The sequence below is a fragment of the Triturus cristatus genome, chromosome 11, assembly GCF_964204655.1.
Source record: "Triturus cristatus chromosome 11, aTriCri1.1, whole genome shotgun sequence".
Taxonomy (NCBI): domain Eukaryota; kingdom Metazoa; phylum Chordata; class Amphibia; order Caudata; family Salamandridae; genus Triturus; species Triturus cristatus.
Genome location: NC_140594.1, coordinates 886882166 through 886897093, shown reverse-complemented (window position 1 = coordinate 886897093; position 14928 = coordinate 886882166).

The window sequence follows — 14928 nt, the reverse complement described above, 5'->3', positions numbered from 1 at the left end:
TTTAGATACATATCACATTTTTTGCCACCATTGAATTCACAATTATGGTAAATCAACACTGATTGGTAACTGGAGCTCATGTCCTCATTCGTTGTCTCAGTGCAGAACAAGGGCTCTGCATCCCAAAAAGTGTTATTGGTAGCACTTGCTTTAAATTAATGCCTGCAAAACAGACACAAAAGCTGTACATCTGCTGCTCCATGTTTCAGTACATGGGTGCAATGACCCTTGAAGGGTGTCTTGGAGGCCTCCACATATGTGGTGGAAGTCAAATACTGCACTTGCCCTAATGCTGTTTTCAAGGTCTCCCCCAGCTCCTATAGAGCAAGGGTCCACTGCATAGACACTGACCGAGCAACGCTCTCTCATTTTTCAGTGTCTTTGGAGGGTCAATCCCTTGGTGAGAAGAAGCAGAATCCTCATACGAGTTATGCAGTCTGTAAGTGCCACCCCATGCATCATTCCAGGAACTCACTCTGTCCCCTGTTGAAAAGGCAGCCTTTAGGATGAAGGGCAGTATCTGTGCTATCTGCTGGGCAGTGCAAAGTGGGACCTTCCTCATTTACCTTGGGCTATGCCCTAATGGAAATCAAGGAAGGCCCAGTTTATTTTTGCATAGGTGTTAACTTTGAGAACACGTAATGGGCATTCATGAAAGTGCACATCTAATGTTTGTGCTCCCACTTCTTTTATACCAAAGTGCCTTGGAAGTGAAACAATATATGAGAAAGTGGGTGTTTGGTTGAGTGGGGATGTGAACCCTGCTCAAGCAACAGCTACAACCCCTGTCAGGGTGAACCACAAAAGTCACTAAATTAACCTGTGCTTAACCGTCTGGTAGCTTGACAAAAAAGCAGTCTGGCTTAACTTGGAGGCAATGTGTAAAGTAGCACCTGGATACCCTCACGGGTGACAAGTAGCATTCTACAAATCTACTACTGATTGATTGATGCAGCACACAAACAGCAATAAAGTGAAACACAACCCAAGAAAATTTCCAGACCAATTTAGAAAAAAGAGAGTACATTTTAATAAAGTATTTGACACACAAACAACAAAAATCCAATCAGTAGAAATGATTTCATGAATTCTGAAAGTTTAAGGTTAAAAACTACCACCTTTAAATGATCAAAGCACCAACCGCAGGCATCTAGTCGCACAAGATCCGGTCAAACTAGAAAAATATGGGCGATCGCGATGGAGCATGAGTCAGATATAAAAAGCAGATTGAGCTTGGCCGGCATTACCTTCAGACTTAGAAGAGATTTGAAGAAAACTTCTCTCAGAAGGTAGAAGTTTAGCAGGGCAATGCTACAAGAGGCGTCTGAGAAGGAGGTGTCTGAGAAGGAGGCGTCTGAGAAGGAGGTGTCATAGTCGGGGAGCTGCTGGAAGAAGTCTCAGTGAAGATTTCAAAGTTTGAGCTTAGTCTCTTTTTTGAAAGTTGGAAATCTCCAGTGGGTTGAAGCTTTCGGCTGTAGCTGACGGGAGTTCCACAAGGCCAGATACCCCTTTGGCAAAGGACCGCACAACAGGATTTGCTGCAGCAGACAAGAAATAGCGAGTTGCAGCAAAGTTAGGCCCACGATGCAGCTTGGATGTATAGATGAGCAAGTTGGTCCCGGTTTCCTCCCATTTCTGAAAGCAGTTTTTAGCCCCAAATTTTCTAAGTCTCAAGTTTTGGAATTTGGCTATCTGGGCACCTTTAACACCACCACCAAGGGTAAGGAGTGGCTGGGCAGCACTTAGGGAGTTATAACTCACTAAGGCTGGGCCCAGGTGTGGGTCAAGATGTCTAGAGCCTTTTTTTGTCCCTGAGGCTCTGCTTCGAAGGTCGACCAACTAGCCCTTGGAGTCACTTTGGTAGTCCTCGGTTCAAGAAGTGGAACAGGGCTAAAACAACAGAGCAGGCATCTGAGGATTCAAGGCAGGCTTCCGGCAGCAAAGCAGTCCTTTCAGGTGCAGCAAAGCAGTCTTCTGAGAGTCCTTCTGCAGATCCAGAAGGTGAGCCTGAAGAGTGGGTCTGAGTGTGCTATTTTTATACCGGATGCCTTCTTTAAAGTAGGAGTGTATATTTGAAATGCTTGAAGTTTCACGCCTCCCCTGCCCTGGCTCCAGACTGGCTGCATTAACAATTTAGGTACTGTAATCAGTGTTTACTCTATGGAGAGAGTTTACTCTGTACCACGCTGTTTGCAGACAGTAAAAGTCTATGAGAAATACACCACAGAGTATTAAAAAGTGTCTACTAAGAACAGTGCAACACCTGTCAAAAAAGACACAATTCGCTCAAAATAACCAAGTTCTGAAGTTGCTAAAGAATATACTACCTGCAGCCGTCATACTGTGGTGAAACCTTTACAGATAGCCCATCATCTGACGCAAAAGAAACAAATGTATATAGGTTAATACCTGGTGCACAAAATCTTCTAGGTTATGTAGAAATTGCCATACCGAGACAATTCTGTCTAATAATTCAAGGCTGCTTACAATCTTAGTATCAACAACTCAAACTTTTTGCCCTGTCGGAAACATTTTCAGCAGAACCAAAAAAGGTGTGTGGAACATACCGGACACAAGTTGTCAACCGTTATCTGCACACAGAATTACTCTTCAATTCAAAGATCTAGAACATGTTCAGTACCTCTGCACACCTATGATACATTAGAAGCACATGTTTCATAAAAACGTATACTTTCTTACTTAGTTGGACAGAGGCGGTACAAAATTAGGTAGGGAAGTTATATAGTAGTTATCCATCACTATATAAACAATAAAACAACCTAACACACTCATAGGATGATGTTATCGGTGATGTCATCAAATATGTCCTTTGAGATCTGTGCAGAGACAAACAGCGCCTCCATGTAGCAAACTGCCGTGATTTAGTGATCAGCACAACATCATGTGTTCATTAATTGAATATATATTAAAAATGACTAATACTTGTGGCACAAGCCATTCTTGTTTTGGAGGCCTAGATTAGTCTGAACTGTCACACTGCTAGGTGTGTGATGGTTAGTACTTGTGTTGGTACTGTGATTGTAAGCGTTGGTAGGAGCAATGGGTGGTGAAAGCTGCAGTGACCTTCTGATGAGAGCCCTGGCACTTATTATTTTACAAATTAAGCACTGTATCAGTGATGTCATAAATGTCATAGAACATGTCAAAAGTGATGTAGTGTATGAGGTCATAAGCAGTGCATGGCAGGGGCACAAGTCATAGTTTTTTTTTATTATAATTTTTATTGCGGAGTTACCTTGTCATTATGTTACAGCTTGAGCTTATACAATTTATTTCGTTTGTATATTACAACATACATTGGCAATCCTCGTAGTACAACAATGCAATTTCTCAACGTACTTTATGAAGCACGCAACAAGGTACATCTGATAAAGTTATACATCCCTATTGTCTTCTTTACAACGAACTGTATTTACAATTTGCCTTTAAGCATGAAAAAAACCCAACTATTACATAACATAAACATGAAAGCAGACAAAATTAGGGAGCAATTAATTTAGAAGATTTTAATACATCACTTGGTATCATATGGAGATGTGGTGCAGCAGTTTGTGTCATTCTGTATACCAGGTATATATCATTCTAGGTGACGGAATGAGCGTTGGGCCTTCCCTAATTGCATGGTCGTTTTATGGATACTGATTCGCTAGGGTCTCCCCCAGTGGATGAGTGGCATATCTCTCTTCATTCAAACTAATGGTTTTTTTTCCCCCCCAAAAACCTTTATTGAGAAACTTGCACATCAAGTTACAAGGTATGCAGGCGGGGATTCTGCATACTATGAGGAAAAACCACATCTGTTACTTGCATCACAGGTACAATTGTGCATTAGCAGCCCACAACAGTACACGGGGGGGGAGTGACAGGAAGATGGAACAAGAAGGGCATGGAGGAGCGCCCAGGAGAGACCAAGCGCTGGCAGGAGAGGCCACAGAGAACCAGCAGAGTGCATAGATGGAGAAGCAAAACTCCACAAGCCATCACCGGCGGCTGCCGCAGGCAATGAGCCGGCAGGGGGTGCTGGAGAGGCCGCGGAGGGCGGGGCGCTCTGGCACAGGAGGTATGAAACAAGGGGACCCCAGATGTCAAGCGGTCGGCAAGTTGCCGGCATCAAATACCAGAATTCGGACAGAAGCGTCTGACAACGCGCAGCATCCTCAAGCCAAGCGCTGACCCTAGGTGCGGGTCTCCGACCCCAATGCTTGGCGACCCTGCGCCGTGCGAGAACGAGCAGCATAGCGGTGAGCCAGCGGGAGGCATCAGGACAATGTTTCACAAAGCCTAAGAGACAGATCAGTGGGTCTGGCGTGACAGGCGTGGAGGTGATCTCAGTGATGGCGGTGCACACATCGCGCCAATATTCAGAGACCTTTGAGCACAGCCAGGCGAGATGAGAATAGTCAGCAGCAGGGGCGGAGCATCGGAGACATCTATCGCGAGGCCCTTTCTGTGCAGCTGGGCAGGTGAGCGGTACAGTCTATGCAGATATTTAAAATGTATGAGGTGCAGGCGGTAGTTAGGGGACAGCCGTTTGGTCTGCTTGCAACAATACAGCCAGACCTCCTGAGAGAGATTGGTGCCTAGGTCCTCGCTCCAAGCAGCACAGGCATGGTCAGCAGAAATCTGGGATGCCGCCAGCATGAGGGCATAAAGTCTGGAGACCAGTTTGCGAGGGGAGGCGGATGTGTATGCAAAGTTAAGGGCAGCCATCAAAGGAGGGGGCTGAGGAATCGTGGGGTGCATCTCCCTGCAGGACGCCCTAAGTTGGTAATATAGCAGAGTGTCCATGGGGCCGGACTTGGCTGGAAGAGAAAAGAAGCCGCCGGCTGATTAGAGGTCTGATAACGTGGATAGCCCCAGGCGCGTCGCGCGTTTAACCATCCCGGCCATTTGCAGTGGAGAGAATACCGGACTGTGTGCGAGGGGCATGGCATTGGTGGAGAGCATGCTGGAGCTAGAGTATATCCGGGGGCTGTCCCAGGCACAGCGCAGGGTCTCCACCGTGTCGATCTCTCCGCGTGGGGGTTTTGCGGGGCCAAAGATAGCAGTCTGGATCGGCGAGGGGGCCGCAAGATCAGCTTCCACTGCCACGTGAGGCTGGAAAGGCATCAGATGCAGCCAAGGGCGTATCATTTGAAATCCGGGGCGCCCAGCCCACCACACAATGAGGGGAGTGTGAGAGTATCATATGCAATTCTAAGCTGACGCCCAGCCCAGACAAGAGAGATAATGAGGGTGGAAGTTTACGAAAAAAATGAGCCGGGATGGGGATATTCAGGAACAGGTATAGAAACTTTGGGAGCACCACCATCCTGACGATGGCTATGTACCCCACCAGAGACAGGGGCAAGCACCGCCAGAGGGGAATCTTAGTTTCCAGCCAGTCAACCGCCCGGCCGAAATTTGCCCTCCAGAGTTCGTGCATGTTCCTGCTGAGCCAAATGCCCAGATATCTAGTGTGCCCAGATGCCCACACAAACGGATAATCCGGAGTGAAGGGGACAGTGGCATCCGTCAGGGGAAAGAGAATAGACTTACCCCAGTTAACCTGGATGCCAGACAAACCCCAGAAGCACACCACCTCATGGACCATGGGGCCAAGATTTTCTTGAGGGTTGCGGACATAGAGTGTGATGTCGTCCGAGTACATGGAGACCACCAAGGCTCGAGACGCAAAGCCAAGACCCCTCTGGGATAGGATGTTGCCGGAGCCTAGCGGAAAGGGGCTCCTTAGCTACTGGAAGAGCATGAGTGACAGTGGGCACCCCTGCCTCGTGCCCCTAGCAACGGAGATGGGCTCCGTGATCTGACCGTTGATCCGATGGCAAGCTGTGGTGAGAGAATAAAGAAGGTGCACTTTGCGCAGAAATACCGGGCTAAAGCCTAAGCGAGGGAGAAGGTAAAAGAGGAAAGGCCACTCAAGAGTGTCAAAGGCTTTGGTAGCGTCTAAGAGGGCAGCCATGGCCGGAAGTGCTGGGTTGATTTGATGAAGAACGGCAAATATAGTCCGGAGATTATGCGACGTGGCACGACCAGGGATGAAACTGGACTGGTCTTGGCGAGCTATCTGGGGCATGAGAGGAAGAAGGTGGGAGGCCAGCAACTTGGCGAAAATCTTATTATCGGTGTTGTTGAGAGACAGTGGGCGGTAAGAGTCAAGGAGCTTGGGGGACTTGTCCGGTTTTAAGAGAAGCATTAACAGGGCCTTGCGGAGCGAACGAGGGAAGTGGCCGCACTCAAAGAAGTCGTTATACATTGCGGCAAGGTGCGGAGCGAGAAAGGGCGCAAAGGCTTTGTAAAAGGACGCAGGTAAACCGTTGGAGCCCGGAGCCTTATCGCCAGGCAGAATATTAATGGCTGCCAGGATGTCCTCCTTCGAAAAGTGTTCGTCAAGGTACTCCCGGTGCTCAAGAGTGTCGAAGTATTGGTCAAGGATGTCGCCCGAGGGAACAACCCCAGCGGTGTAGAGTTGAGAGTAGAAGGTGGTGAATCCAGCTACCACCTCATCAGGAAAAGTTGTTCTTTCCGGGCCCCCATCCTGGAGCGCTGTGATATAGGAGGCGGCATGAGGCCGTTGTAGGTGATTGGCTAAAGTCTTGCCCAGGCGATCCCCTTCACCAAAGCGACGCGCCCTCACCTCCCTACCCAGAAAGGAGAGTTCCCTATTGGCCTCATCACTAAAATCAGAAAGTTTACCCCTGTGCCACGCAAGGATGTCGAGATTAGGGCTAAGAGAATGCATAGAGTCAAGAGCCTTGATTTCTCCCTCCAATCGTTCAAGAGCACCACGAATAGAGCGCAGGACAGCAGCCTGCTTAGAGATACATTCGCCCCGAATCACCACCTTGAAACCTTCCCAAAGTGTGGAAGGGGAGTCGACGGAGCCGGCGTTAAGATCAAAATAATTCGCGATTGCGGTTTGGATCTCGTCGCAGAGCACCGAATCCTGGAGCTCATTGGGGGCAGCCGCCAGGCAAACATGCACCGTGGGGAGTGTGGGGGAAGCAAGCTTAGGCGTACCAGAGCGTGGTCAGAAAGGGTACGTGCCATGTGCGTTTGCGCACTTCCAGGTGGGTGTGCTGCCATGCATCAAGCAGGGAGTTGTCAGTCATTATGGAATGCAGGAGAGAGGTAGCGCGTAGATGCAGAGCGTGGGGCCCAGAGCTATCATTGTGGCTGAAAGTGTAATGTTGAAATCGCCCCCCCCAAAGCAGCGCGGCAGGGCCCAGAGAAGAGATGTGTCACCACACTTGCGCAAAGAATTCTGGGGCATCTGAGTTGGGGCCATATATTGCTGCAATGATCAGGGGTTGGGCGAGGAGAGTGTCACGCAGAATGACAAAGCGCCCGAGGGTCCGCAATAACATGGGATGTGTGCCAGGGAAGCCCTCTGTGAATTAGGATGGATACCCCGCGAGAGTAGCAGGAGTAGAAGGAGGAGTGAATTTCGCCCCAATGTCTAGAGAGAAGCCTGGAGGATGTAGCGGGTAGTAGGTGGGTTTCCTGGAGAAAACAGATGTCAACCTTATGCCGGGTAAGGTGGGCATGTACTTGACGGGCCTTCCGATGGTCATTAAGACCGCGGACGTTCCATGTCCAGAGTGTGGTGTCCGTCATATCGCTATGCCATGAAAGTGAGTGGCGGATGAGGACAGATGCGAAATGGGAGCCAGACATGATTGGGAAGGGATATGCAGTGCAGAAGCCAATGTAGCGATTAACACGTTACAGAAAAAGTCATAAAACAGGACAAACAACAGGCCTCGGAGTGGAGGCAACATACCCAATGAACCCCCCCCACACCAACCCCCCTATCAGGTTGAGAAACCATCCCCACCCACCTAGGGAAAACCCAACTAGGAATGGGAAGATCAAAGTCAAGGAAGGAGGGGAATTATCCCGTGGAGGCATGGCTCTGCTCAGCAAACAGCCCTGCCGCCAGGACAGGGTGGCCAAGCCGCGGGTTGTCGCAGACAGTGAGTGTAGACTTAGGAGGGAAACAGGGCACCTCACACACCAGGGGCGCATCATAGGGAAGCAAGCAAACTAACAGGTAGCCCAGAGCGGGAGCCAATATTTACTGCGTGAAGGAAGAAGGGTGTGTAGGGCTGGTGTATTAGGAGCAGTGGGTGCCCCTTCGACAAGGGTAAACCACCGGGCCCACATGCCGGGGAACAGGAGAGTGTCAGATGAGGGTGGGGACAGGAACGGCTGCATGAGCAGATGGTGCTGCAGCCAGAACAGACAACGTCTTGACATTAAACACAAACAACAGGCATCTAGGAGAAAAGGCTTTAATCAGTCATTGTCACTCAGATTGCCGTCAGCAGCTGTCTGGGAACTGGAAGGTGTAGATCGCGGAGGTTTGTCCAGCTTTTTCGCGTAGGCCAGTGCCCCCTTCAGCTCCATGAAGACATGCACTTGTGAGCCCTGCCTAACTCGCAGCTTGGCCGGGTACGCCAGGGAGTAGGAGATGTCATGTTTCTGAAGCAGTCGTTTGGCCACCTGCACCGCCATAGTATAATCAGGGTGTAAGACTAGAGAGTTCCCCTGATGGCGAATGTCACCCTTCTCCCTGGTTGCACGTAGAACGGCATCCCAGTCCCGAACGTTTAATAATTTGGCGATGATTGGATGAGCAGGCAGGCCAGGAGCGGGCCGAGGACCCAGAGAGCGATGGTCACGCTCCACGATGAAGACAGGGAAAAGAACCTCGTCAAATAGGTCCCGGATAAGCTGCTCAACAAAGTCCTCCATTTTGGAGATGTTGGAGGATTCGGGCACGCCCATGATGTGGAGGTTACTCCTGCGGGAGCACGCCTCCAAATCCTCGTTCTTGTTTTTGAGAAGCTCTAGAACCTTGTCCATTTGGAGAAGTTTATGGTGATCTCGAGTTGCGGCGTCTTCCACATCGGACACCCTCGCCTCCACGTGGGTCAGCTGTGCATCGTTCGAGTCCACCCGGGCTTTGACAGTGTCCAGACGGGCGGATAATTGATCGAGCTGGGTGGCGATGCCAGTGACTGTGGCCTTCACATCCAGCATGATGGCTTTAAGTTTGTCCTCTCGGGTCGGACCGACTTCAGGCTGAGTGGCAGGTTCGCCAGTATCCAGGGCCGCCCCATCCTGTCGTGTTCGCCAGTGTTGGTCAAAGGCCAGCTTTGGCTGCTTGGGGTCTGCCTTTCTCATGGTCAGGCCACCGTCTCCCACACAAGCACGCCACCTGCACCGCCGAGGAGCTGGAAGTGAAGGTGCGGCGTAGGAAGAGACAGGAACCAACAAGAGGAGATATGGCTGAGGATGGCACACCAGATGATGTGGCAGTCACAGGGCCCATGGGGAAGGCCAAAGCAGGAGAGGCATTGGACGATGACCTGGGCCGGCAAGGGGGAGCAGCATCTGACCAGGTTCCAGGGTGATCGTACAGGTCTGGGGAAAAGGCAGCGAGGTGCCAGATCCTGTAAACGGGGTTGTAGATGGAGAGACAGCAGCAGGCACTTGCAGCACGCCGGGTGGAGGATCTGGGCCGAGAGAGGTAGAGGTGATCCCCAGTCACAGGCCGGTGTGAGTAGGGCCCCAGGAGGCCAGCGCAGCTCCGGGCCCCAGAACTGCAGGCATGGCCTCTGATGGGTAGAAGGTCTGGGAGGCCCGGTGGGCACCGCCACATACAGCAGCAGGCAAGCAGGGCCCCAAAGCAGGTTGGCAGGTCCAAATGGTGAGTGAGAGCTGATGCAGAGAGCCTGGCATGTAGGACGGTGGAGGTAGGCCCCTCAGTGCACGGGAGCGAGGAAAGCCGCAACGAGGCCTAAACCATAATGCCCCAGCAGAAGCGCGACCCACCAGAGAGAAGAAGCAGCAGGGCAGCGGGTCGTCATAAGCAGGATGTCCCTATCCCGGCAGGCTGGCGTCAGCAGTCTCCCAGCTCTGCCGAAGCCCGGCGCAGCCACCAGCCACACACCGCCAGGTAGGCCCGGCAGCCGCGCCCGGGACTTGAATTAGCGGCAGATCTCGGTGCGGCAGCGGTGGCGGGAGTCAGCTGGGGGATCAATCGTCGCCCCCGGAGGCAGGGAGTCGAGATGGTGTGAAGCAGAGGGTCAGCTCACCCAGGGTCCGCAGGATCATGGCAGATTAAACGGCTTGTCCGGCAGAGCCCACTCAAGGTGCGGCTATCTTGCAGTCGGCTAAGCTACGCCCCCTCGGGCACAAGTTATAGTTAGGCCTGATAACTATGATTGGTGAATTTCAGTTTTTTTAGTTCAAAACATTAATGTTGTTACTGACATATTCACCTAACAATAACATTACTTGAATATACATATCTATCTATGCATGTATGTGTGTATTTCCTACTGGCGGTTGCTTGGTAGTTAGAACCTTGTTTCCATAGGAAAAGCATTTTTTGATTTTCCAATAACTTTGGCGCCGTTTGACGAATCTTCACGAAATTTTCAAAACTAATTGTTCACTCAGGTCAGCTCCTGTCTTGAAAGTTTCTGAGTGATTCGTCAGGGGGGGCAGAGAAAAAAGGGGGTCTCAAAACGTGTTTTCTCCATGTTAATTTCCATAGGAAACTTTAGACACGGCTCCAGCCTAAACTGCTGAACGGAATTACACCAAATTTGGCAAAGAGATAGCTCTTGGTCCGGTCTGGTCCCCGGGTCCGCCACATCCCCAGGGCTTAAATAACATTTTAAAAAGTGTGTGGGGGCTCCTGCCCCTCCCCATACTGCCCCGGAGATCACAACCTCCCTGGGGCAAACTTCATTTAAATACGGGGATCCGTTACGGGCTCCCGGGACCACCACCTCCCCAGGGCTATGCAATTGAAGGGAGGGGGTCACACTGCCCCCCTCCTGGAGCCCTTGATATCCCTGGGGACCACCACCTGCAATGTCCCAGGGTGCCCACTCCGGGGCATTGCCGTTTGCTATGGTAGGGCCCGCCCTGCCATAGCAAACACTGCTTTGCTTTTTGGAAGTGAGAGCAGGAAACCTGCTCTTGCTTCCAAAAAGCAAAGCAGATTGCTTTTGGGCAAGGGAACCTGCATGTCAGCAGCTCCCCTTGCCCAAAAGTAATGCTGGCTCCTGCAGGAGGCGGGGAGCCGGCAGGGACCGTGAGGGCATTTGGGCTCCCCCCACGATCCCCAACATGAGGCCAGGCCCCGGAGGATGGGGTCCCCGGGGCCAGAACTGGCCAAAGGAAGGGGGGCCACACAGCCTAATTAAAAAAAATTAAAAAGCTGGCCAGGACCTGGGGGATGGGGTCCCCGGGGCCACAAGTGGCCTAGAAGGGGGGCCACGAGGCCCCCCTCCCCTTTTTCAAAACATTTTTTTTTTTAAATAATGCCGGGCCCCGGGAGATGTGGTCCCTGGGGCTAGTAGTGGCCAAGGGAAGAGGGGCCACGCAGCCCCCTCCCATAATTAAAAAAAAAATAATAAATAACAAGGCCAAGGCCCAGGGGCAGGGGGTCCCCCTCCTGTAACATAAAAAATAAAAAAAGAGGCATGCCCCAGGGGATGGGGTCCCCAGGCCCGAAATTGGCCTTGGAAGGGAGGCCGTGCGGACCCCTTCCCATTTAAAAAAAAATATATATATATATATATATATATTTAAAAAGGGTCAGACCCTGGGGAATGGGGTCCCCTGGAACTGAAAAATAAAGAAGGGGGGGCCTCACAGCCCCCTTTCTAAAAATATATAGAAAAAAAAGCCGACATCTTGCCGGAGGCCCCGCCCCCTCCCTGCACCACTCTGCAAACGCATTCACTGGCGCGTTTCAAGTTTGGGAATTAAGTCCCCTTGAATACTGAGGGTCCCTGGGGGCCAACTAGCCCACCAGGTACCTCCAGTAAGCGCCACACAGCAGGATTGCAGAGAGGTGGTCTGAGGCCAAGCCCTTTTTTTACACCACTCTGCAAACGTGCCTCTTGGTGCACTGCTGGTGGGGAGATGAGGTCCTCTTGTGTCCTTAGGACCTCAGGACACAAGTGGACTTCATCCCCTGAGCAGCAGTGTGCCAGGAGCCGCGTTTGCAGAGTGGTGTAAAATGGGTGTGTGGCCTCAGACCACCTCTCTGCAATCCAGCTGAGTGGCGCGTACTGGAGGTACCTGGTGGGCTAGTTGGCCCTCTGGGACCCTCAGGAGGCAAGGGGACTTCATCCCCCAACCAAGAGCATGCCACAAGGTGCATTTGCAGAGTGGTGGGGAAAGGGGGCATGACCTTTGTCCACCTCTCAGCAATCCCTTTGTGTGGGGCTTACTGGAGGTAAGAGGTAGGCTAGTTGGCCCCTAAAGGACCCCCAGCAGTGAAGGGGACTTCAGTCCCCATCCAAGAGCGTGCCAGGGAGCGCGTTTGCAGAGTGGTGGGCAAAGGCGGCATGGCCTGCTATGAGAACTTAGCAATCCTGCTGTGTGGGAGTTACTGGAGGTAATAGGAGGGTAGTTGGCCCCCAAGGATGTCCTTGGGGGCCAACTACCCCTCTTGTTACCTCCAGTAAGTCCCACACAGTGGGATTGCTAAGACGTCTTCGGAGGCCATGCCCCCCTTTCTCCACCACTCTGCAAACGCGCCTCCTGGCAGACCACGGGATGGAGGATGAAGTCCAATTTACAGTTGAGGGACTTTGGGGGCCAAGAAGCCCTCCTGGTACCTCCTGTAAGTCCTATGCAGCACAATTCCTGAGCACTGGTCGGAGACCCAGTACCCTTTCTCCACCACTCTGCACATGCGACTACTAGTTAAAGAAGTGTTTGCAGTGTAATAGGTTTCGCATTTGAGAGAATTAGAGCTATTGGTGTTGTAAATGCAAACGTTTTTTACTAATGTTTTTGGGTGTGGAGTGGATGTACGTTGTGTGTAGTGGAATTATGTGGTATGTTGTGCAGTGAAATTATGTGGATAGAAAGTATGTGGTATTTAGTGTATATAATTATGTGGAGGGGGATTATGTGTTCTGGAGATTAATTATGTGGTATGGTAGTCTGTGTTGTTGAGTGGTAACCTCAGGTTTAGTCTTCGTCGTTTCCACAAAAGCTCAAGTATGAACTCAGTGAGACAAAAAATAAGGAATCACTGAGGAGCACTTGTTGACCTAGTCAGAGGTATGAGCAGGGCCACTGGAATTATGTGACAGTTTGGCTGCACCGACCTTCGCACAATTTTACATGTTCTGCATTAGCCACATAATTCATCATCAGCTCCCTAACCTGCAGATTTGAACATAAAAAGGCTCAAACGTTACCAAAAATGCAGCAACAAGTGTTACAGAGTGATGGAAGGCCCTTTGCAAACCTAGAATGGTCACCTGTTACTTATTGCTAAATGTGGATGTTGAACTGATACTAATGCTTCCTTCCGCGCCTCTTGCCTCTTTCTGCAATTTTGTTGCTTCTTTCTGCACGTCTTTCTTTTTCTGCACTTTTCTTGCCTCTCTGCAAATCTCTTCTACTTTCTGCACATCTCTTCCCTCTTGCTGCACGTCTGTTGCCTCTTTCTACACCTCATTTGCTTCTTTCTGTACCCCTCTTGCCTCTTTCTGCACACTTCTTCCCTCTTTCTGCACCTCTCTTGCCTTTTTCTGTACACCTCTTACGTCTTTCTGCACCCATTTTGCCTCTTTCTATACCTCTGTTCCTTCTTTCTGCATTTCTTTTGTTTCTTTCTGCACCTGTCTTGCTTCTTTCTGCACTCCTCTTGCCTCTCTCCCCACCCCTCTTCCCCCTTTCTGCACTTCTGTTGCTTCTTTCTGCACTTATCTTGCTTCTTTCTGCACCTCACTTGCCTCTTTCTGCACCTCTATTGCCTCTTTCTGCAGTTTTCTTGCCTCCTTCGGCACTTCACTTGCCTCTTTCTGTAACTCTCTTACCTCTTTCTGCACCTCGCTTGCCTCTTTCTGCACCTCACTTGCTTCTTTCTGCACCCCTTTAGCCTGTTTCTGCACCCATCTTCCCTCTGTGCAACTCTCTTTCCCTTTCCACACCTCTCTTCCTTCTTTCCGCACCACTCTTGCCTCTTTCTGTACCTCTGTTCCTTCTTTCTTCACCTGTCTTGTCTCTTTATGCACCCTTCGTGCCTCTTTCAGCACCTCTGTTGCTTCTTTCTTCAGTTCTTTCTGCACCCCTCCTGCTTCTTTCTGTACCTCTCTTGCCTCTTTGCGCACCTCTCCTACCCCTTTCTGCACCCCTCTTGCCTATTTTTCCACCTCTATTGGTTCTTTCTGCACCTCTTTTGCTTCGTTCTGCACTTCACTTGCCTATTTCTGTACCCCTATTGCCTCTTTCTGCACCTCTGTTGGTTCTTTCTGCACTGCTCTGGGTTTTTCCTGCACCTCTGTTCCAAATTTCTGCATCCGTCTTGCCTTTTTCTACACCCATCTTCCTCTTTCTGCACCTCTCTTGCCTCAGTCTGCCCACCTGTTCCCTCTTTCTGCATCCATTTTGCCTGTTTCTGCAACTCTCTTGCCTCTTTCTGCAGTTCTCTTGCCACCTTCTGCACCTCTCTTGTTTCTTTCTACACTTCTCTTGCTTCTTTCTGCCCACTTGTTGTCCCTTTCTGCACTCGTTTTCCCTCTTTCTGTACCTTTCTTGCCTGTTTCTGCATCTCACTTGTCTCTTTCTGCAGTTTTCTTGCTTCTTTCTACACCTCTGTTCAAAATGTCTGCATCCCTCTTGCCTTTTTCTGCACCCCTCTTGCCTCTTTCTGTACCTCTGTTGCCTCTTTCTGCACTTATCTTGCTTTCTGTGCCCTTCGTGCCTCTTTCTGCACCCACTTGCCTCTTTTTGCACCTCTGTTGGTTCTTTCTGCACTGCTCTTGCTTCTTTCTGCACCTTACTTGCCTCTTTTTGCACTTCTCTTGCTTCGTTCTACACCTCAGTTGTTTCTTTCAGCAATTCTCTTGCTTCTTTCTG